This window comes from Stenella coeruleoalba, assembly GCF_951394435.1.
Source record: "Stenella coeruleoalba genome assembly, chromosome: 17".
Taxonomy (NCBI): Eukaryota; Metazoa; Chordata; class Mammalia; order Artiodactyla; family Delphinidae; genus Stenella; species Stenella coeruleoalba.
Genome location: NC_137163.1, coordinates 21,356,747 through 21,378,355, shown reverse-complemented (window position 1 = coordinate 21,378,355; position 21,609 = coordinate 21,356,747). Strand labels below are relative to the sequence as shown.

Genomic DNA, 21,609 nt, shown 5'->3' with positions numbered 1-21,609 from the left:
TTTGTAATGTCCAAGGCAGGGTAGTATTTAAATTATTTGAAAAGTGTTTTTCAAAGAAAATAGCTGCAATTTGTTAACTCTTAACAGGTGTGAAACAGAGCAGTGCAAAATCACCAATTTATTATTCAACCCAGCATGCCCTAAACTGGAGGAACTGTACAAAAATCTACTGAAGTTCAGAGGAAACAACTCAAGGAGTTTGTAAATCTTCACTAGTTCTTAAGCAATCTAGTCACATTTAGGAGATCATAACACTCACTGATTTCTTTTCCATGAAATGAAATCTGAGCTAAATTCCGTTAACACCTGTTCCCTAAGTCGACATTTCTCTGCCCCTTGGCCCTCCCCTCTTTGGAGCTCTTTCTCAAACTTCCGGTAGGAAGAACACAACCTGGGGAGCAAAGATGATACAAGATTCAATGAGGAAGAGGATTTCGCCCAGCTTTGCTCCTCAGAAAAAGCTGCTTTCACAAGTCCGGTTGAGTGATTTCTTTGTCACTCTGGATGAAAGGATCTCTTAGAATCTTTGCAATGCTAACGTTATGGGTCTCCATACTTCTCTGAAAAGCATTCTATCTCCTCTCATCAACCTTCCCCCCATTCTTCTTGTAATCTCCAGACATCAGAATGGAACTATCTTAGATATCATCTATGGCACCTGGGAAGCCAAACCGAACTTTTCTCAATCTCCCACCTTCACTAGGTGCTCAAGGCTGAAATAAAATGCACGGATTCAAAAGGTCAAGCTAGTACCAAAATTATAAACTCACCCAGTGCAATTAGTATATAAAAGAGCAATAATTAAAGATAAAGGGTAGTGTGTAATGTTTTAAACTGACTAAAGAGGAAATGCGTGTGAACTTGTCTGAAGACAAGTTATAACAAGGATTTGATATACTACATTAGGATCAAGTAGAGTCTCATATATTTAGCAGCCAGTAGTTATATACCAGAAAGGAAGTTAGAACCCAAAGCCCTGTAACGAAGGAGGAGGGTACATACTCAGTTTATTTTCTCAGATTAAATATCCAGCCCTAGAGTGATGCAATAATAATTGACATTTTAATAACAATCCAGACAGAATACCTTCTGCACGTTGGATAATATACAGTTATTTGATACCATGGGTAATAAAATTGTATTTAAAATACCATAGACGCCAAAGAAAAAGAAGGCTCTCCTTAAAAGTAAACCTCAACCAGGGTAAAAGAACCTCTAATTTTTTCCATAAGAGGCTCTCATATTTTAAACCCAGTGAAGGGATGATAAGACACTTTCTTATCTAATTACAATGCAATTTTCTATTTACCTTATATTGATTTAGGTACAAGCTTTCTAGAACTTTCCATATATAACAGAGGAAGGCACATACACACATAAAAAGCCATGATTACCCATCCCAGAAGCTTTGGAAAAGGGAAAGAAAATGGTCTCTCATACAGAGAGAGAAGAGAAGAAAAAATTATCATCAACATCTTTTACTCAAATACCTAATACGTATGAAGCACCTTCACTGAATGTCTGTAGAATTCAGATTCAAATGCAGTGGCGATGGTTATAATGGTGGTAATAATTTACAACTGCAGGATGGTCACAGTTTATGAAATATTCTCACCTGATCAGCAAAACACAGAAGGCAATCTTCTCCCCATTTTAAAGATGATTAAAAGGCTCAGGTAGCCTAGCAATTCCTCAGGCCTCCGTGAATAGTCAATGATGCAGCTGAGATTGTCATCCTGACCTCCTAACTCCTGGTCCAGTGCTCTCTCCACCACACTTTGCTGTACGCTCTCCATAAAAATGAAAGATGCATTCCAGGATTCCCAGTCTCTGCCATTACAGCAGCTCACAAGAAGCTTTTACAGAACTGGGCAATTCCCACCCTATGTCATTTTACTTCTCACCTGTCCAGAGCCCGTCAAGGGTCCGCTCTGCAGGAGTTATTGCTCTGTGGAGCTCTACCCTAGGCAAGCTCAAGTTCCCCTTGAAGCCCATTTCCCAAAATAAGAGTAAGTAATATACAGCTCTTAGTTCTTCCTGCATACCAGGACACCACAGCCACCTTCCCCTCCAAAACACTAATGAGCCCACATGACATTTGGAACTTTGGCCCCTTTTGCCTCTACTATTTGTATTCTCCTGTCTTACTATCTGTGCAATGCAGATGATGCAAAAAAGTAGTCACTTCTCAGAGAACCCTATTATCTTCAGGTATAGTCAATTTATACAAACCAACCTCTAAACATTTAACTTGTGCCTTGTGTCAGCACCCCTGATCCACCACCACCACCAAAAAAAAAAAATTCCTCCTCTCTTACCCCCCACCTACCACTAGATCTATCCAATCAGGAACTTCAGTCACACCTAAGCCTCCCTCAGCCTCACTCCCCAACCTCTGTCTGCCCCATCTAATCAGCTTCCAGGGTTTGGTTTGGTTTTGTTATTGACAATTCTCCATAAATTTCGTTGATTCAGCCCTTCCTCTCCATTTCCGTGTGGAGAAACAATCCTGCATGGATTTCCCACGTTTGTACACTGTAGGTCTTCTGAGCAAAGGACGTGTTTAAATAGCTGACAGCCTAGGAAGCTAGAGATTGTGCATCCCTCTGGAGAGACTTAGAGATGCATCTCTCCAGAGGCATTTATTTACACCCCAGGGTATAAACCTAGAGATGCCTTTCCTCTCTCTCCTGATAATGAATAATCTCTCTCTCTGGAGGGGAGATGAGAAGATTTGCTAGGGACCTTATAAAAGTTCAGAGTGTACTCAAAGGTGGGGTCCTCTCCTGTGGTGCACCCCATTATATGCACATAGGTAACACCTCCTGGTCTAGTCACCCGGTGGGGACTGGGGCGTGGGGAACTCATGCAGGCTGCTCTGGCTGCTGTTTTGGCTGTAATAAAGCATTTTTCACTAATCCTGGGTTTTCTCTGTTCTGTCCATATTTGTATGTAAAACTGTGGCAGATGAACTTGTTAACTTGCAAATGAAATACAATTCAGATCCTTCACATTTTTTGACTTAACACCTATTGCCATGCCTTAGCTTAGGTCACTATCTCCTTTCCTGATTTCCTCTAATTCTCCTCATTGGTCTCCCATCTTCATCTGCTCTCCTCTGTTGAATATGTCCTCCTTTCAGTCATCAGAGTGATCTTCTAAAACTCTCCTCCTAATGCTGACTCTTCCCTGCTTCCCTTCCTTTTGGAGGATCACTCACTTTGGGAGAAAAAATAATAAATAAACTTCTTAGCACGGCCTTGTACCACCTGAGCCCTCTCTGACATCTTCATCAGTGCTCTCCCAAGCTCCCTCCTCCTCTCCACCTGGAATGCCCTCCAGCACCAGTCTCCCCAACCTATCACCGTTTCTACACGATGAATGCCTACTCATATCTCAATACCCAACTCAAATACTACCCGCCCTGGAAAGCCTTCCCAAACTCCCCAGGATATGAGCATCTCTCTTTTCTCGGCTCATCTGGAACACTGCGTATATGGTTCATGTGACACGCCAATTAATCTTCTTTGTTCACAGGTCTGTCTGACCCACTGGATTGTGACCTCTCTCATTTAAACATGTATCCCATCCCCACTCCCGCCGTAGCACAGAATATGCCTTCAGTTAACATTTGTTGAATAAATGAGTAAGCGAAAGAATAATCGTTGAAATGTTTTCAAAGACCTGAGTTCTCATCCTGTTCCTCATCTACATGGGCTTCCATCCCCCTCCCAAATCTTGTGATGATTTCCAGTGAAGCCACACACATTGTCTTCACAGGCTCTGTGGACACATGGAGAAGAATGACAAGAGAGGCTATCGTGCTTTTCATTACAAAGTGCACTTCACATTACATACTTTTGCCACCACTTCAACCACAGGTATCCCTCTATCACCAAAATTAAAGCGATCTCAGAGATTTTGAAAACAGCTCCCGGAATAACAGTTAACTTAGATAACTGAGTCATGTCTGAAACATTTAAGGCTTTTGTTTATTAACATTTTATTTACAAAGACATAGGACTTTCTCTTCCATTCAGTCAAGAAAATGAAGCTATTTCATCCAGAAATTAATCCGACCTTCTAGACTTCAAATCTGAAGTGTCAGTGAGTTTGATGAACCTGATTTTTAAAGCAAGAAGATCAGCCTGTTTGGTTTTGTTCCTGGCTACCAAAGGAAGAACAATTTTCACTGGGAAAATGATGAATGAGGCCACCAATCACGAAGGTAAAAACAGAGCAAAGACTGAAAAACTTAAAATAAGCGGAGAGCATCAGGTAACATTTTCATTGGGACTGAAACTTTAATTGGGAGGATAAGTGTTCATTACAGACTCTGTCCCTGGAATACTTTGGCTAAGAGATTCCAGTGAGTGTTAAAATCATTACCGAATGAGCTCAATCTAAACAAACACCCACCTTTTCCATTTCACACTGAGATGAAATTACTTCGCTGTGTACAAGTGAAAAAAACCTTGGGTTGTCAGCTTCTCCTTTCCCAGAGGGCTTGTGAAAGCGTTTTCTCTTTCTCCTTATCCCTCTGCTTTTCAAATTTAGATGTTAGTCTCCTGAAAAAGTTTTCTATCAAGCACTTAGACTAGTACCTGACTTAACTGACACCAGCATTTCTGCCCCGTGCAGAGATGATTTTCCATACGAGCACACACAGGGCCATGCCATCTGAGCAGAGGAAGCTCTGACAAGCACCTTACTGGGGGAAACACAAGCACACGGCTTTCTATAACATAAGTCATCATGGAGGAGCAGCCAGTTGAGCTGGAGGGAACAAAGCAGCAGGAATTGACAAGGAGGATGATACCCAAAATGCAGGAAAGGAGTGATTACATGGGGAGAAATGTCCCTCCTATATTTTCAATCACTCTGGTTGTCTGTGGCTCGTTCCTAATTAACAGATCAGGAAAGGCAAAGGCTTTCTCCAGTCAGCCAGGGTCATTAGCATGCAGGAACCTGAGGCTTTGTGCCTAGAGCAACTGTTTATTATAAAGATGATAAAAATGATGTATTGTATATTACATTCCATCAGCAGAGATCATGGAGATCATAATACAGGAAATACAGCCTTGCCTCACCCCACCTATCAAGATTGCACGGTGCCGTTCGAAGGCTACAGCTTGCCTTCCTTTTGATTTTATTTTTCAAGAAATGCACATAATGAAACCTGTAAAGCAAATCACTCAAAAGAGTGATGGAAACAAATTAAAATGAGTAGTGTTTAAATAATTAACACCTGCCAAATGAAGAAGAAGGGCCTTATTGCTGATATTAAATCACATCCTTTAACGTCTGAAACAGATGACAGTAAGTAATTCCAAACAGTCAAGACAGGATGCTAATTTTTAGTTCTTGGAAAGTGGAATGAGTTTCAATAAAGCTGACCAAAAAAACCCCCAAATTTAAAAAGTCTCATTTTGATGTAGTTAATTCTACTGCAGAAAGCTGGGCTTACATTAAACTTTTTTGGAGGGGTTTAATATACTATAAATGAACAGCTTTAAGTCCTGGTTTAAAATATATTCATTATTCAGTGAGCTAATGATGTATGTTCCACCTGGTTGCTGTGGAGTCTTGTACGTGAAAAATTGAGGGTAATGTCTTGTTATCAAGAAAAAAGATTAGCCTTGCCAAGTTTCCAGTCGATAAATATAACTCACAATAGTGCTGCCAGATAGGCAAATAAGGATGCCCCCTGCCTGCCCACCCACCAGCAGAAGGATACCGAAAAAGGAGTATTATTCCAGTTTGGACCAAAACTAAAAATTTTAGCACTGAGCAAATAATCCTTAACTCTATTAATGCATGAAGAAGAAAAAGACATAACATGGTGGGGTTTAAAGAGTAACTAATGAAAACTCCAGCAGCTTGAGGGACAGTCTTCACGGCCAAGGGCTCCTTTCCAACTCAGCCCCTTGGGATGCAAGAATTGGGGTCTGCAGTGAAGTCCTCAGCTCAGAATTTCACCACTTTGCCTAACCCTGCCTCCAAACTAGGCAATGGTGAGACTGTGGTCATGTCTCATTTCTCATTCTGCTTTGTGGAGGGCGATGAGGGAAACTGGAGATGGTGGTCATGTTCACTCCCCTTCATATTAATGGTATCATTTAATTAGAGTTAGTGTTGCAACCACCTGCCTGTAAATCAACGAAGTTCTCTTACAACTCAGATGCTTCATATTAAAACACGTTTGAAACATAACCCTTCTGCACCTTCTATGGTCCACTTCAAGTATCTCAGCTATGTGACAGGTTTGTTTGCTTGTTTGTTTCTCCCCAAGCTAGACTGGGACATTGTCTCCAACAAGACTTACCTGCTTATAGAAATCTCAGCCTTGTAAGGATCAGGACAATGACATGAGAAGCCATGAGCTTGTTTTGCTGCTCTTCTCCCAAACACAGCTTCGTTACCAGAACGTCTTTTGAGAAAGTTATCTTCTGATCTAAAAGCATGTTCCCCAGAAAATGAGTTGGTGCCGGCTCTATCATATTATCAGAAGTGTTTGGTAATCTAATTGCTCTGGAAAAAAAAATATTACAAGAGTGCCCTCCTTTTTTTCCTTCTTCTTTTGTAAAACCAAAACTCTTTAAACAGTAACGTTTAACCATTTAGAGATTGTGTTCTTGGCAGGCAGACCACAGAACCCAAGGAAACGCTTCTAGCTGAAGGCTCCTGGTTGACCACAGAGTCTGAAGAGTTTACTTAACCCCCAAAAAACCCAAGCATGCCTTTTTTCCTCCTATCAAGACAGGTTCACAAACACTATAAACACTGCTAGTATCACCTACTGGCAAAAACAAACAAACAAAACAAAACAAAACAATGAACCAACCTAATGATTCTTACTCAAGAGTAGGCAGGAAATGATACCTAAAGATAGGCACCCTCGATGCATGGTTCATCTAATCCCACAAAAATATGTTTTTTAATATAATCCTATCTTTATGAAAGGCTCCTAAAACCCTAGGACTTCCAAGCTAGCCTTCATTTTCTTTCACTTTCACTTTAATAAATGCATCATTATTCATCATACACTGTAAATCGATACCCATGGTCGAACCTGAGACTTTACTTTGGGACTTTTATCAAAAAGCAGAAGGTATTTGAAGTTATGAAATATGGGTTTCTTTCCATCCTCACCACAAAATTCACAAATTACATAATGTCTGCAATGACTTAGTTTTTCTCACGTGTAAAGTGGGTACAATTACGTCTGTGTTATCCACATCAATGTTATAAGGTTACAATCACAAACTTGGAAACAGAAAAATAAATTTTAAAAGTAAGAGAGAAAGAAGGATGGGGGAGAGGGAAAGAGAAGGAAAGGGAAAAAAAGAAAAGAGGAGGGTAGGTAAGGGAAAGAAAAAGAGAGGGAAAGGAGGGAGGGGAGAGACCTCTCCACACATCCATCCAGCACTGTATCTGAACAGCATGCTTCAGCAAATTAGAAATGGTGGCAATTTGGATTAAATGAAACCAATTAAAACTAGCACGAGGGTCATTCTCATATTGATATAATTTCAGTTTCCAACATGGAAATTTGTTATTTTCAAGTTTCATGCTTGCGATTCCAAAGACGGCAAGCTCTAGAGTAGACAGGATGAAATGAGATGCCATCCCACTTAATTTACTGTATTGCTGACTAATTATTCCATGAGAGTTAGTCCTGCCAGTCTGCTCTTTTAGAGGGCAGAGAATTGGCATTGTTACAGTTTTCTGTTTAGCCCCAGAAAGTCTAAGACAAGTTCAGCCATGAGGAGAGAAGACCTGCTACTTCTGCTTTCTTTATTAATAGCTTCAGATGAGTTGCTTCTTCCACACTGCTCTTATGTTCAACCTTCATATTCCATCTTTTCCCCTCATTCCATCCAGGTTAACTCATGGTGCAGGACAGTAGTTAAAGCTTTGCAATCACACAGACTGGATTCAAATACCAGTTTTGTCACTTGTTAGCTGTATGACTTACAAAAATTACTCCATTCCTTCATTGGACAAATATTTATCGTGTATCTACTGTGACCAAGCATTGCTCCAGGAAAATTCAAGGGTGAAAAGAGATAAAACTGCTGCCCTTGTGGAGCTCACAGACTAGTATATCCCGATCACTACCAAAAACAAAAATGAGTTTTAAAAGAAGAAAATCTGGGTCATTTACTTAGCTAGGTGTTGGAACATAGCAAGTGCTCAATCAATGGCAGTTTAAAAAATGATGTCACCATGGATGACAGGGAAGCTCTGTTTCTTTCCTCTTCTCTCTCCGAAGAGCATCAAGAGTTATATAAACATGACTTTCATTTAAGTGACCGAGTCAGTCGTACATCCAAAAGAACCACCTCAGCCAAACAGTTCAAACAAAAGGCCCAGCCTGGGGTATAATATAGTAGCTTTGCCATCACATAAACCACAAGTCTTGTCATCAAGCGTATATGGACACAGGTCTTTTCAGACAACAATCCTCCAGAGACAGCAGTAAGAGAGAGTACAGCGTAGTGGAACGAGCCAAGCATATTTAGGCTTCATCATTAGCTTTATGAGTTTAGCCAACTCTCTTATTTTCCTTTAAACACACCAATTGCATGCCATTTTCTGTTTACTCTGCCTGAAATCTCTTTCCCCCAATATCTGTTTGCCTTTCTCCTACACTGTTGACATGCCTGCTCATCTTAGAGAACTTCCTTGATCAACTATATAAACCAGCAGCCCCTCACATCCCACTCATCCTCTATCCCCTTATCACCTTTCATTTATCTTCGCAGCACGAAATCTCACATGCTGATATAGACTTGTGTTTTTGTCTGCTTCTGCTTGCCTCTCCACTCTAGAAGGTTAGCAAAGATTTTGTCTTTCCAGTCACTGCTAAAACCCCAGCATCTAGAACAGGTCTTGACACGAAGTGCTGCTCTATAAATATTGGTATTTGTTCAAAAAGTGAATAAATATACTAACAATTGCCTACAATGTTACTGGGATCATAGATCTATTGAATTCTACCTGTTGGATGTCTTGGTGGTTAGGGGAGTCCCTTGAACCCAAATTACGAATCTCTGCCTGAATTCTGGCTTGTCTGTCTAACATCCCAAATGGCAGACAATTCACTCTAGCATAACAAATATTGCTTTTGGGTTTTTTGGTGGAGGTCCTTCCAAATATGGAAAGGCCTATAGCCCCCAATACCTTAAGTAAGAGACTCTAAAAATACAAGAAAGCCAGTGTTGAAATCTTTCCTTTGTTCTCTAAACCAGTAGGTCTCCAACTTGAGCCGTATCAGGACCACCTGGTGGAAATGCAGATGGTTGGGTCCCCACTTGCAGAGTTTCTGGCTCAGCAGCTCTAGGGTGAGGTCCACGAATTTGCATTTCTAACAAGTTCCCAACTAATGCTGCTGCTGCTGCCCAGGAGCTCCTTTTCGAGAATCGCAGCTGACGCAAAAAACAAAAAACTCTGGTATAGCCCTTCACACTTTCACCCTAACTTTGCCTCAGTTGATTTTATCAGAGAAGTAATGATTGCATTTACTCCCTGATTTTACAAACTTGAAAATTATGTTCTGGGAGTGTGGGCAAGTTTTATGTTTTAGTTCCATAATGAAATCTAGGCTTCAGCATCGTTAACCAATCTGTTTCATGATGAAAATTAATTATTATGGTCATTAGACTAAATGGCTTCTGTCATCTGCAAAGACATAATTGGTATAGAAAATTGTTTCACAAGTATGAAATAATCAATCAGCAAAGGCTGGCTGCACCCATGGTTTTTTTTTCTCTACTAGTTTCAAATGGACCTGCCCACCCTGGCCCTTCCAATTCAGGGGACACAGGTTCGATCCCTGGTCGGGAAACTAAGCCCACATGCCACAACTACTGAGCCCATGCGCCCTGGAGCCTGCAGGCCACAACTAGAGAGAAGCCTGCACACCACAACGAAGAGCCCACGCACCACAATGAAAGATCCTGCATGCTTCAATGAAGATCCTGCGTCTCGCAACTAAGGCCCAACGCAGCCAAAAATTAATTAATTAAATAAATAAATATTTGGAAAAAATAAAATATTGGGAAAAAAATGGACCTGACCAGAAGTCACTTAGAATGGGAAGGGGGTGGGGGGATGGCGTGGGTTACTCTAACAAGGAATGGAAGATGTGTGGCCTATGCATTCTAAACTATACAACTTCACCTTCAGAGTGCACTTTTCATAATTCCAGGGGAAAGACAAACCACAGGGAGACCTCTGAGACGGGGCTGGAGGAAAACGCTTTCTCACCAAGGCACAGTCTACAAAAATGGCGCCCTTTCCACAGATTTAAAGTAATATGAGAATGTGACAGTAGAAAAGATAGTGATGAAAAGCCAACGGAGGCTGCAATGCATAACTGAAAAATGCATAATTGAAATGTCAGAAGTAAAACCATGAGATGCTTAGGAGAAAGAGTCTTGGGAGAACACCTATTCTATGGACTCACCAGTGTAGGTCCCACCTCCTCCACTCATGCTGCTAAACTTGATTCCTCTGATGACTACACCTCTGCTAGAAACAGTCATCAATCCTGGGGAACACCAGAGGAACCTTGCTTGGCCACCAAAATCCTTCAAAGGTTCACTTTTATTGGTTTCTAAAACTCAACCTACTAGGAACTAGGCTATACCTCTAAGGCTATTTACCTACTTGTCTGAATATACAAATCTACCAAGTCACCTAACAAACATTTATTTAGCACCTATTTCTGCAGGGTGCAAAATTTTAAAAGCATTTACTGATGACTGGGATAGGGAAAAGAGACAAGGTTATAAAAAAATAGAAATTTTGTTCTCTACCCTTAAGTGTTCAAAGTCTGGTTGGAGAGACAAAAATAAACAAAAGTAATTACATCAGAACAATACAAATTAACATACCTCCCAGTAAGAATATAAAAGCAATTTAATCAGAGAGAACATTTTTCTTTATGGATTAGCATGAGGCGATATCAACTGCACACTCAGATGCATCTGTGGGTACAGATAAATATTCCTATGAATGAGAAGCTGATTTTGACCCCAATATATTCACAAAACAAATGGATGTTGACATATGCAAAGATGACTGGGATCATTTAAGCTGATAAATAAATTACTAAATTAAGCAGCCTCAATCAAGCATTATTTGTAGGGGTACCATGCTACCAAAGTTTATCATGTTTGCTTTGAAGAAAAGTTCTTCATGCAGAAATGTGGCTAATTGTACATTGTTCTAAATAATATCAGATGTAGAAGGTAGCAATTTAGGGAAGATTGCTCCTAGGATAACAATATTGAACAAACATGTAATAACAATGGCCCAGCAGGAATCCAAAAATAGGGTCAGCCATTCTACGCATGCTTCCCTCCCTCCCATGAGGGACGAGGGGAGGAGGTATTGAACCCAAGACAAACTGAGCCATGCGCTTTCCATTTTGAGCCCACTTCTTGCCCTGCTTGCAGTGTAAGCATTTGACTCTTTTATGAGTTGCTTCATCAGTACCAACCAGAAAAGGACTTTAATACAGAGAGCCATGCGAACATGCGAAGTCAAATAGTCTTCATTAAAATGAAGAAACTGATGCATCCATCCATCTCAGTGGGAGTTAGTTGCTTACACATATCTGAGAGATTTGGCTGAGTACGACTTTCTTTTTTCCAATTCCCATTGTTTATAACAAGTCTTTTATCATCTTGAAGTCTTAATTCTGTCTCTACCAGTTCAGTTGTTTATCCATTTGGCAAACTCTAGGTTTTTCCTGTTGCCTTCCCTTTGGGGCATGAATTAGCATAGTTGTGCAATCTTTATTGTTTGTTATTCCTTTATTTTTTGATTGCATCCTTGAAGATGTCAAATCTTCTTCCCTGAGTTGCACTGGAAAAGCCAAAGATTTCCATGAACGGGGAGTTTGGGAACATGGAATATTCAGTAGGAGCCTGGGGTTCTGCTGGTGAAGCTGTTTTATTTTAAGCATATTCAGCAGGCTGTACTCTCAGGGGCTATTTCAGTAGACTCCCCTCCAACCCCCAACCTGCCACACATACACACACGCACGTGTGCGCACACACACACAAACACACACTCCATCGTTCCAACTGTAGAGTCAGTATAGCAGTTGCAGATCAGGGAGTTCCACGTTAGGGAGGCAGTAAGCAATGTAGTTAGAAGGTCCATCTCTGGGAAACATCCCCTGGACTCAAATCCCAGCACTGTCTCTTACCAGCTGAGAACTTGGACCTCTTACTCAACCACTCAAACAGAGTCTGAGTTTTTCACTCTCTGAAATAAGGGAAAAAATACCACCTAGAAATATCATAAAGAATAAATAAAATAGTATATATAAAATGTTAGCAGAATACCTGCTGAGCACACTGCTAAGATACACAAAGATCAATAATGATAGCTTCTTAATGATTACGATAAGACTTTAGGACTCGGTATCAATGTCTGACAATCACGGCACAGATTTTTCTGTTTGTAGATTATTCAGTAGGCAGATTCCTTATTCATACAACTCCGCATTGCTCTATTCATACAAACCATCTCATTCCTTATTCTGACAGCCTTCCCTAGACTGTCAAAGGGACAGGAAGGAAAATCATTTGTATTAGTATGTCATAGCTCTAATACAAGTGAATTAAGGAAGAAGTTGAATCAAAAAATGGGACATTAGCTATTAAAGATTCAATTACCTCTATTCTTCCTTCCCCCACTTGAGGAAAAGTCAGAAGTAAAGGGAAAAAAGACTGCATTATAGTGCTTTAGAAACATCTTGGGGAAAATAAATACGTAATCTAAACACAAGGTATCATTATATTATTATCACTCTGCATTCATTTAATAAGAGATTAAAGTATTCCAGTTCACAGCAACTAAACTTGCTTCAAACTTTCCCATGGTTTCTTTGATATTCTTTATTTGAAGGAAGCTCCCATTTAGGACAACTGCTGCAATCTGTTGGTTTTAAACTAAAGCCCTCTTGGAGATCGGAAGTACCTTTAACCCAATCATAAAATTCACTGCTCACTTGTTTTCTCAGATTCATTTTTCCCAAGCTAAGCCAACCTCACCTCATCCTATCAGGCCAGTAACAATTGGGACATAATTGCAGCTCCTTACTCCACTATATTCTAGGATACATTCCCTGACCCCCTTCTCCTTCTAGAACTCCAGGGGGAAAGAGAGCTTGAGCAATCCCAGAAATGCTGAGAGTTCTGAAAACTCTCCAGGGAAACGTGTTACACGTTGGCTTCTCCAAAAGCATACGCTAAGAAGGAGTTTCTAAGATTTTTCTTAGAAATCACACTTAGGAAGGGAAAAAGAAGAAAACAGGATGGGGCAGAGGAGGAAATCAAATTGCATGATAGATCCCACAAAGCCTTGGTCAACCTAGCAGAGCACTCTAGAGCAAGAATTTTTCCACGAGAGTACCTCCCGTGGTGCAGAATGCCTCGATTTTTGTATCCGCATCATGCTCAGTCATTCCAGATGACTGAGGACTGAGGCAGCAAGTCCTTCCTTGGAGGACATCTGGGTCCCTCATCCCCATGCTCCCCCTCCCAATCCTGGCTTCCTTCCCCCAACGTGTAAGGCTCAAGAGGAAGGAATGTATCACTAGGTGGCCACATGTTTTTATCAGAGTTCAAGGCTGTATCCCTTCTAGTTAAATACTCTGCCAGTAGGAAGAAGAATGACTATGAAGGAGTAGAGAGAAAGGAGCAATGACCATTCCTGGAATCATCACCTCTTTTTTTCTAAACTTATTCCTTTTCCATTAATCTTTATTTGCCAAACAGGTACCACCTCTTGCCCAGTAGTCCAAGGTAGAAATTTCAGAGGCATCCTTCACCTCCTCTTTCTCCATCACCCAACAATCGTAAGTCTTACAGAGCCTATCTTCCTAATATTTCTCTTATCCTCCTCCCTTCATCTCTTCATCCACTAATACAACCTAAGATCAGGTTGTATCATTTCTAATTACACCTACTTATCCTTCAAAATTCAAAAAGGGCTGCCTCCTCCAAGAAGCCTTCCCTAACTCCCAACCTCTGCAGCTCTCTAGAAGAGCTCTTGCCATCCCTTATACAACTGCTGATTTACTTGCTCATCTCTCTACTGGAGTTTAGGTTTGCAGAGACCCCGAGCAACATCTTATTTGAATTTGTATCCCAGCATCTAACTTGGTGCTTCACACTCAAAACAATCCTGAATATTTGTGTGCTGAATCCATTTATTGTCCACTTGTGCAAACTTGAGCTTTGGGGCCACAAACAGTCTCCATCCTCCAGGACCTTAACTAAATTCAATCACATCAAAGGGAAGAAGGAAAGGAAAGCAAGCCTCAAGACACCAAAAAGGAAATCAAAATGGTACCAAACATTTTTTTTTAACATCTTTATCGGAGTATACTTGCTTTACATTGTTGTGTTAGCTTCTGCTGTATAACAAAGTGAATCAGCCATACATATACATATATCTCCATATCCCCTCCCTCTAGCGTCTCCCTATCCCACCCTCCCTATCCCACCCTTCTAGGTGGTCACAAAGCACCGAGCTGATCTCCCTGTGCTATGCAGCTGCTTCCCACTAGCTATCTATTTTACGTTTGGTAGTATATATGTCCATGCCACTCTGTTACTTCATCCCAGCTTACCTTTCCCCCTCCCTGTGTCCTTAAGTCCATTCTCTACATCTGAGTCTTTATTCCTGTCCTGCTCCTAGGTTCTTCAGAACTATTTTTTTTTTTTTAGATTCCATATATATGTGTTAGATACGGTATTTGTTTTTCTCTTTCTGACTTACTTCACTCGGTATAACAGATTCTAGGTCCATCCACCTCACTACAAATATCTCAATTTCGTTTCTTTTTATGGCTGAGTAATATTCCATTTTATATATGTGCCACATCTTCTTTATCCATTCATCCGTCGATGGACACAGGTTGCTTCCATGTCCTGGCTATTGTAAATAGTGCTGCAATGAATATTGTGGTACATGACTCTTTTTGCGTTATGGTTTTCTCAGGGTATATGCTCAGTAGTGGGATATACAAGCAGCTCATGCAGCTCAATATCAAAAAAACAAACAACCCAATCCAAAAATGGGCAGAAGACCTAAATAGACATTTCTCCAAAGAAGATACACAGATTTCCAACAAACACATGAAAGGATGCTCAACATCACTAATCAATAGAGAAATGCAAATCAAAACTACAATGAGGGGGCTTCCCTGGTGGGACAGTGGTTGAGAGTCCGCCTGCCAATGCAGGGGACATGGGTTCATGCCCCGGTCCGGGAAGATCCCACATGCCGCGGAGCAGCTGGGCCCGTGAGCCATGGCCGCTAAGCCTGCGCGTCCGGAGCCTGTGCTCCGCAACGGAGACGCCACAACAGTAAGACCGCAAAAAAAAAAAAAAAAAAAAAACTACAATGAGGTATCACCTCACACCAGTCAGAATGGCCATCATCAAAAAATCTACAAACAATAAATGCTGGAGAGGGTGTGGAGAAAAGGGAACCCTCTTGCACTGTTGGTGGGAATGTAAATTGATGCAGCCACTATGGAGAACAGTATGGAGGTTCCTTAAAAAACTAAAAATAGAAAAAAAAATAATAAAAATATAACAATTTTTTTAAATGAGATATTTGAAAATGAGACAAATACATGAAAATGGGAAAAACATAAAATTAGAGCTAAATAGATAAAGAAGGGAAGGGAGTGCTGTAAAGACTCGTTTCTCAAACTATCAGATGAGTGATGTCAAGCTGATGTGAAAGAAAGCCTGAGAAAACTGTGGCCTAATCTAGCCATATTTAAAATGGACAGAGACAAGAGTAAATGAACAAATATGTTAATTAATTAATGTTAAATAAAAATTTAAACATCCAGAAAACACTAATCAATCATTTTCAAATTTTTACCTCATCTCTTATTATAGTTTGTACTAAGTATGACAAGACATAATAGAGTGAGTGATAAGGACATGCTTCAGTTTGGAAAATAAATTAAAAGTACCATTTAAAATTTAGCAAAAACCTATTCGCAGCTCAATTTCATATTTCATGAGACAAGATCAAAAGGCATAATATAAAATTTTACTGGGTAGAAGCAACAACAGAGGAAGGCCCCAGCTCTGCAAGAGCTGACAGCCATATTTTTAACAAAATGAAACTCATACAACTAACTAAGGAAAAAAAAAATCATACAACTCATTAAGGAGAAAAATGAAATAGCCTGTGACTCCTTGCTGATATTAGATACAAACAAAATGGACAAGGAAATGAAGTATCATATTTTACATCAGATTGTGACTTTTCTTGATCCTGTCCCTCTATATAACCCCACATCAACTCAAAGACAGGCATATAATATGAAGCCAAGTGATGAAAACCTCTTAGGAGAGACAGCTCCTATGGCATATAAGACTGGCATATGCATACAAGGAGAGGAAAGCTGCTGTATTCATAGAAGGTAAGTGAGATATGGATTATCATGTCAAGAACATTAAAAATATAAGGGATATAAGAGCACCCTGAAATCTTTAAACAAAAATAACTATTATCATTAGAATACTCTGTTTCTTCTTCAAACTCCTTATTTCTTCTCCATTTCCTCTAGTATATTTTCTCATCTTGATTCCTAACCTCAGACATTATTCAGTTCTCAGGCCTTAGCTCTCCTTTCTCTTTCACCAACCATGAATTACCTTTAAAATAACCCTGAAATTCTTATATTTGCTGCAGTGTACCTTTTCCAAAAACACAAGAATGTCATATCGAGTCTATTCATATGAAAGTCACATCTAGTAATATCTTTTAAACCCATTTCTCCTTTTTTGTTTCCACAATCATGATCTAATCCAGACGGATAGCATCTTTCCTATGGATTACCACAAGTCTGATCTGTCCCAGACACTGCTGCTAAGTCACTCTGCTTAAAGCACCCTCTCTCTCAAGGTTGCCCCCTACTCAAATGCTTTTATCCTTCACCCTCATCTACAAACTTAGATTCCAACTTGGACTCTAAAATTGGACCCTAGACGACAAACTTCTCACAGGTATTCAAGATCTTCCACTATCTGGTTCCACCTACCAGCCCCACATTGTTAGTTGCTCCTGAAACAAAGCCTTCATCCTAACCGCTCACCAAGTCTCTGTCTATCCAGTAGCTACGAAGCACTCAAGTCACACTGCTAACACTGTGAATGGTAAGTACAGAAGCTTAAAGATGTTAGGCTCCTTAATCAAGGACATGCTGTGAAAAAAGTGGGATTCAAACTCAAGTTTTTCTCACTCCAAAGTTACCCTCTTAACCACTGTTTACTCAAATCGTTTTCACCCAAAAGCTGGTACTCTTAATCACTCTGGCTGGCTGTCTTATGAACCAAAACAAGTATAAATTTTACACACACAAAGAGTCTAGCTCTGTTTAATGATGACATTAGCCAGGACTTTTACAATGTGCAAATTTAAAAGTGTATAATTAAAGATTGACGCCTTACTTAAATATATATGTTAAAAAAGATGAAAGTGTATTTGACTGATCCTAGTTCCTTGATATAAAACTAAAAATGTATAAATTGTAGGTCTCTGTGAAATTAGAAAGTATTTCTGTGAGCTAATGAAGACTTTTTAAAAATAGCTTCTGGGAGAAAAAAAAAACTAAATAGATATATAATTCCTCATTTCTCTCCTCACTAAGACAATGAACAAGAGTTTGATCTCTCATGCAAATAAATGTACTTCTGAGTTTGTCAGTTTCATTCTGTTTTCATACTAAAATCAAAGCATATGAACAGCAATTTCTCCTTCTTGGTGGCAATGAAGTCCTGAGAGCAGGGATCTAACCAAAGCCTATAATACTATGTTTGTCAGAGGTTGCAAAGTGGTGGCCTGAAGACTCAATCTGGCCTGCACGTGTGTGCCACTGGCCCATGCAATGTTTTTCCTTTCATTGAATTAGTCTCCAGCATTCAAAACTCAAGAAATTTCACATAAAAAATCCAGATTTCCAGATTTTCTTGGAAAAGACAGAGATCTGGGAACACCAGGCTCACATTCCTCCCAAATCACTGTTGCTTCCTCTAGAGGGGGGTTGGCTCTGGAACTCACCACACTTGGCCTGTCCTCACTAATGGCTTCTGTCTCGTCTTGTAGGCATGTCATTCTACATCCTGAGGATTTAAAGGTGAGTTTTGGAAAGCATTTGTGGAGGGGCAAAGTACAACAAAGAACATGGGAAGAACAGAAATAGGAAATCAGAACATCATTCTATGTTTTTTGTTTTGTTTGTGTGTGTGTTTGAAATTATTCATTGAAATGCTCTTCTGTGAAGATGAGAAGTGCCTCAAATTTCCTTCCATACCTCCTGCTCCCTTTTCCATTTCATCTACTACTCCTAAAATACAAGCTTTTTTTTAAATAACAATAACTAAAGAGAGAAGAGAACCATTTAAATTTCTTTTTCCCAAGAGTATATGTGTGTGTGTGTGTGTGTGTGTGTGTATGCGTGTGTGTGTGTGTGTGTGTGTGTGTATAACTGAATCACATTGCTGTACACCAGAAACTAATACAGCATTGTAAATCAACTATGCTTTGATAAAAAAAATAATAAAATAAGGTCATTTAATGTTTGGGTGCAATCGTAAATGTGATCTTCTTTAAATTTTTTTTTTAATTCTTTTTCCCACAACTCCCACCTCTGCTGCCCTCACCCCCAATCCTCAATTTGGAAGACAATTATAGTTATGAGGTGATCAAATCTTATAGTCATATTTAGAAAAGTTTGATATTTTAGTAGTAACTTACAGAACAAACTAGAAGAAAATGACACAATAGTTTGAGGAAGATACAGATTATAGACATGAACCAAGCAGAACACTGGGGATTGAGGAAGGGGTTATTCTTAAAACTAAATTACACATTACTATATTTAAAATAGATAACCAATAAGGACCTACTGTACAGCACAGGGCACTCTGCTCAATATTCTGTGATAACCTAAATGGGAAAAGGATTTGAAAAAGAATAGATACATGTATATGTATAACTGAATCCCTTAGCCATACACCTGAAACTAACGCAACACTGTTAATCAACTATGCACCAGTATAAAATAAAAAAACTTTTTACTAAAAAAAAAAAAAACTAAATCAAGCAACAGAGTTGAGATCTTTGGTTTCAAAGATGTCTTTAGGAAGGATATTTTACTTTATACATATATTTTAAAATAAGCAGTCTCAGCAATTTCCAAAGGATTATTATGTCATTCCTTTCTATACTGCTGAATAAAAGTAACCTGTGATTAAGCAGCAATTCATGATTTAGGGAAAAGAATTCATTGAACATTTTATAAGAGCATTTCTAGTGGCTTCTCACCTCTGAGGAGCTAGTTTCGATTTACACACTGTAACTAATCCGGTATCCAGAGCCAGAGAGAATTCATCAAAGAAAATGGAAACTTATTTTAGGGCAATTAGCTACTCTGGTGATTGATCAGTTAGTTACTTCTTTATTTTGTCTCGTCACTGCCAATTCCAGCTATATATTTTATCTTATTATCTAAGAATCTCCAAGTGAAAAATGTCTAATAATTTCTCAAGCTCTGCTTAAGTGTCAATGAAAAGGGTAATAGGAGAAGAGCTCTATCTTTGCAGAACAGGTTTTCCACACCTTATGTGTGAGCTCCTTTGAAATATTGGAGTTCTATCCTGACATTCCTATGGAAGTGGCTCTGTCCGAAAATGTAAGGATAGAACAGCAGAATAAGTAATGAAGCAAGGACTTATTAGATAATCAGGATATTAAAGAGAAAAGTGGATTTTCTGGCTTGAGGTTAGGACAATCCATTTAAAATCTTCTGGAGAAGAGCAAAGAGGAAACTTACTAATTTGAAAATTGCCATTCTTTTTTTTTTTTTCCAGAGCTACTACCAATTCATTAATGCCCCTTTTGAAAATCTCTTAAATTCTTCATTTGGCAAACAGATTTTCTTCATTGCTTCATACTGATGGGGGGTAAGGGGGAGTGGTGTCTTCTTATGTATAAAGTAAACCATATGAATGTGTAAATTTAGACAAATGGGAAAATAAATGGACGGTTATTATGCAAAAAGCAAAAGCCAAATGGATCTGTAAAATATCGTAGACCACAGTGGCGCCTTCTCAAAGAAATGTTCTCTTTGCTCTTGCCTTTGAGCTCCACAACCCTTAAGAACCAAAATCAACTCAAGAGATCTAGCTTTCAGCCTTTAGCTTATATTTATGTCTGTTTCTTCTTTGTCTAAACTAGATTGGACTGTCCCACTATATACAGGCAGCTATAGGGAACATAAAAGAATTAAGAAATAGGATTTTGCTATAAAGTCTACCAAACATGGATAAAACCACTGGTAGAAAAGTCCATTGTACCTTCAGATGACGTTTACACTCAGCACCTCCTAGCATGCAAAGTACTTTTCAGCTATGGAATCATCTTGGAAATTGAGAGGTCTTGACAAGTAAGTTGGAGCAATACTTTTCAATGGACGTATTTTACAGGAATTATATCCTTCAGGGCTGGCAACCACTAAGTTTAAATTCTAGAAACTCGAAAGTTTTCTAAAACTCTCATTACCCTTTTTAAATTGTAAACTAAACTGCCCTCTCCTCTCCTGGGCCATCCTGTCAGGTGGACTTTGCTCAGGATTCTGGTGCGTGCAATCCAATGAAAGCGCTCCTAGGTCTGTGGGCCCAGGAGCCTGCATTTCCTCCCGTCTCTCTTTAAACCGTGTAAGCCTAGCTTTTCTCCTTCGAGTCCATTGAAATTGTACTACATTGATGGTCACTATCAAACTTTTAATAACCAAATCCAGAAGGCTTTCCCAGTCATCATGATCCTATATCAAGTGTCTCTGCTCCAAATCACTGGTCTCCCCTACCTTCCAGCCCCTCTGGTAATATCTGAGGTTTCAATATATCAATATATATTATAATATACATATTACAGCATATATTAATATTTGACATTTCCCCTCCCTGACCATTAGATTAATTTTTTTCCAGTCTCATCCACTTGTTGTTTACACAAGAAATGATTTACTCTTTTTTTTTTTTGGCGGTACGCGGGCCTCTCACTGTTGTGGCCTCTCCCGCTGTGGAGCACAGGCTCCGGACGCGCAGGCTCAGCGGCCATGGCTCACGGGCCCAGCCGCTCCGCAGCATGTAGGATCTTCCCAGACCGGGGCACGGACCTGTGCCCCCTGCATCGGCAGGCGGACTCTCAACCACTGCGCCACCAGGGAAGCCCTGATTTACTCTTTTAATCAGTGGGTACTTGTTATAACCCTCTACACCTAGGATGAAAGTGAGTCTTAACCTCAGGTTCAGGAGACACCCCCCCACCTCGCCCCCGGCAAAGCCTCCTTTGTTCTCCCACTTTGTTCTCCCACTCCTCTCCCCTCTGCCCAGGATTTACAAGTTTTGCCTCTCTTCTCCCAAGTATATCAACAGAAGGGAAATCAGAGACTAAGACTTGCTGCTGACATTTGGATCTGTGGTCCCAGACCCCAACCATTCAACCAACTTCCTGTGTGGATCAATTTCACACCTTTTGTGGACTAAGAGATAC

General features: G+C 39.8%; 1 protein-coding gene across 11 annotated transcripts in view; it reads right to left on the bottom strand.

Moving 5' to 3' along the window:
- TRPS1 (transcriptional repressor GATA binding 1) overlaps positions 1–21,609 on the bottom strand; it is a 1,050,606-nt gene that overhangs the window by 868,128 nt on the left and 160,869 nt on the right. Inside the window, exon 1 of one of the 11 annotated variants that reach the window (XM_079901883.1) lies at positions 6,326–6,393. The exons of the other annotated variants lie outside the window; for them this stretch is intronic. The gene's annotated coding sequence lies outside the window, so the exon portion shown is untranslated. Of the gene's footprint in view, positions 1–6,325; positions 6,394–21,609 lie in introns of those variants that run through there. 11 annotated transcript variants of the gene reach the window in all.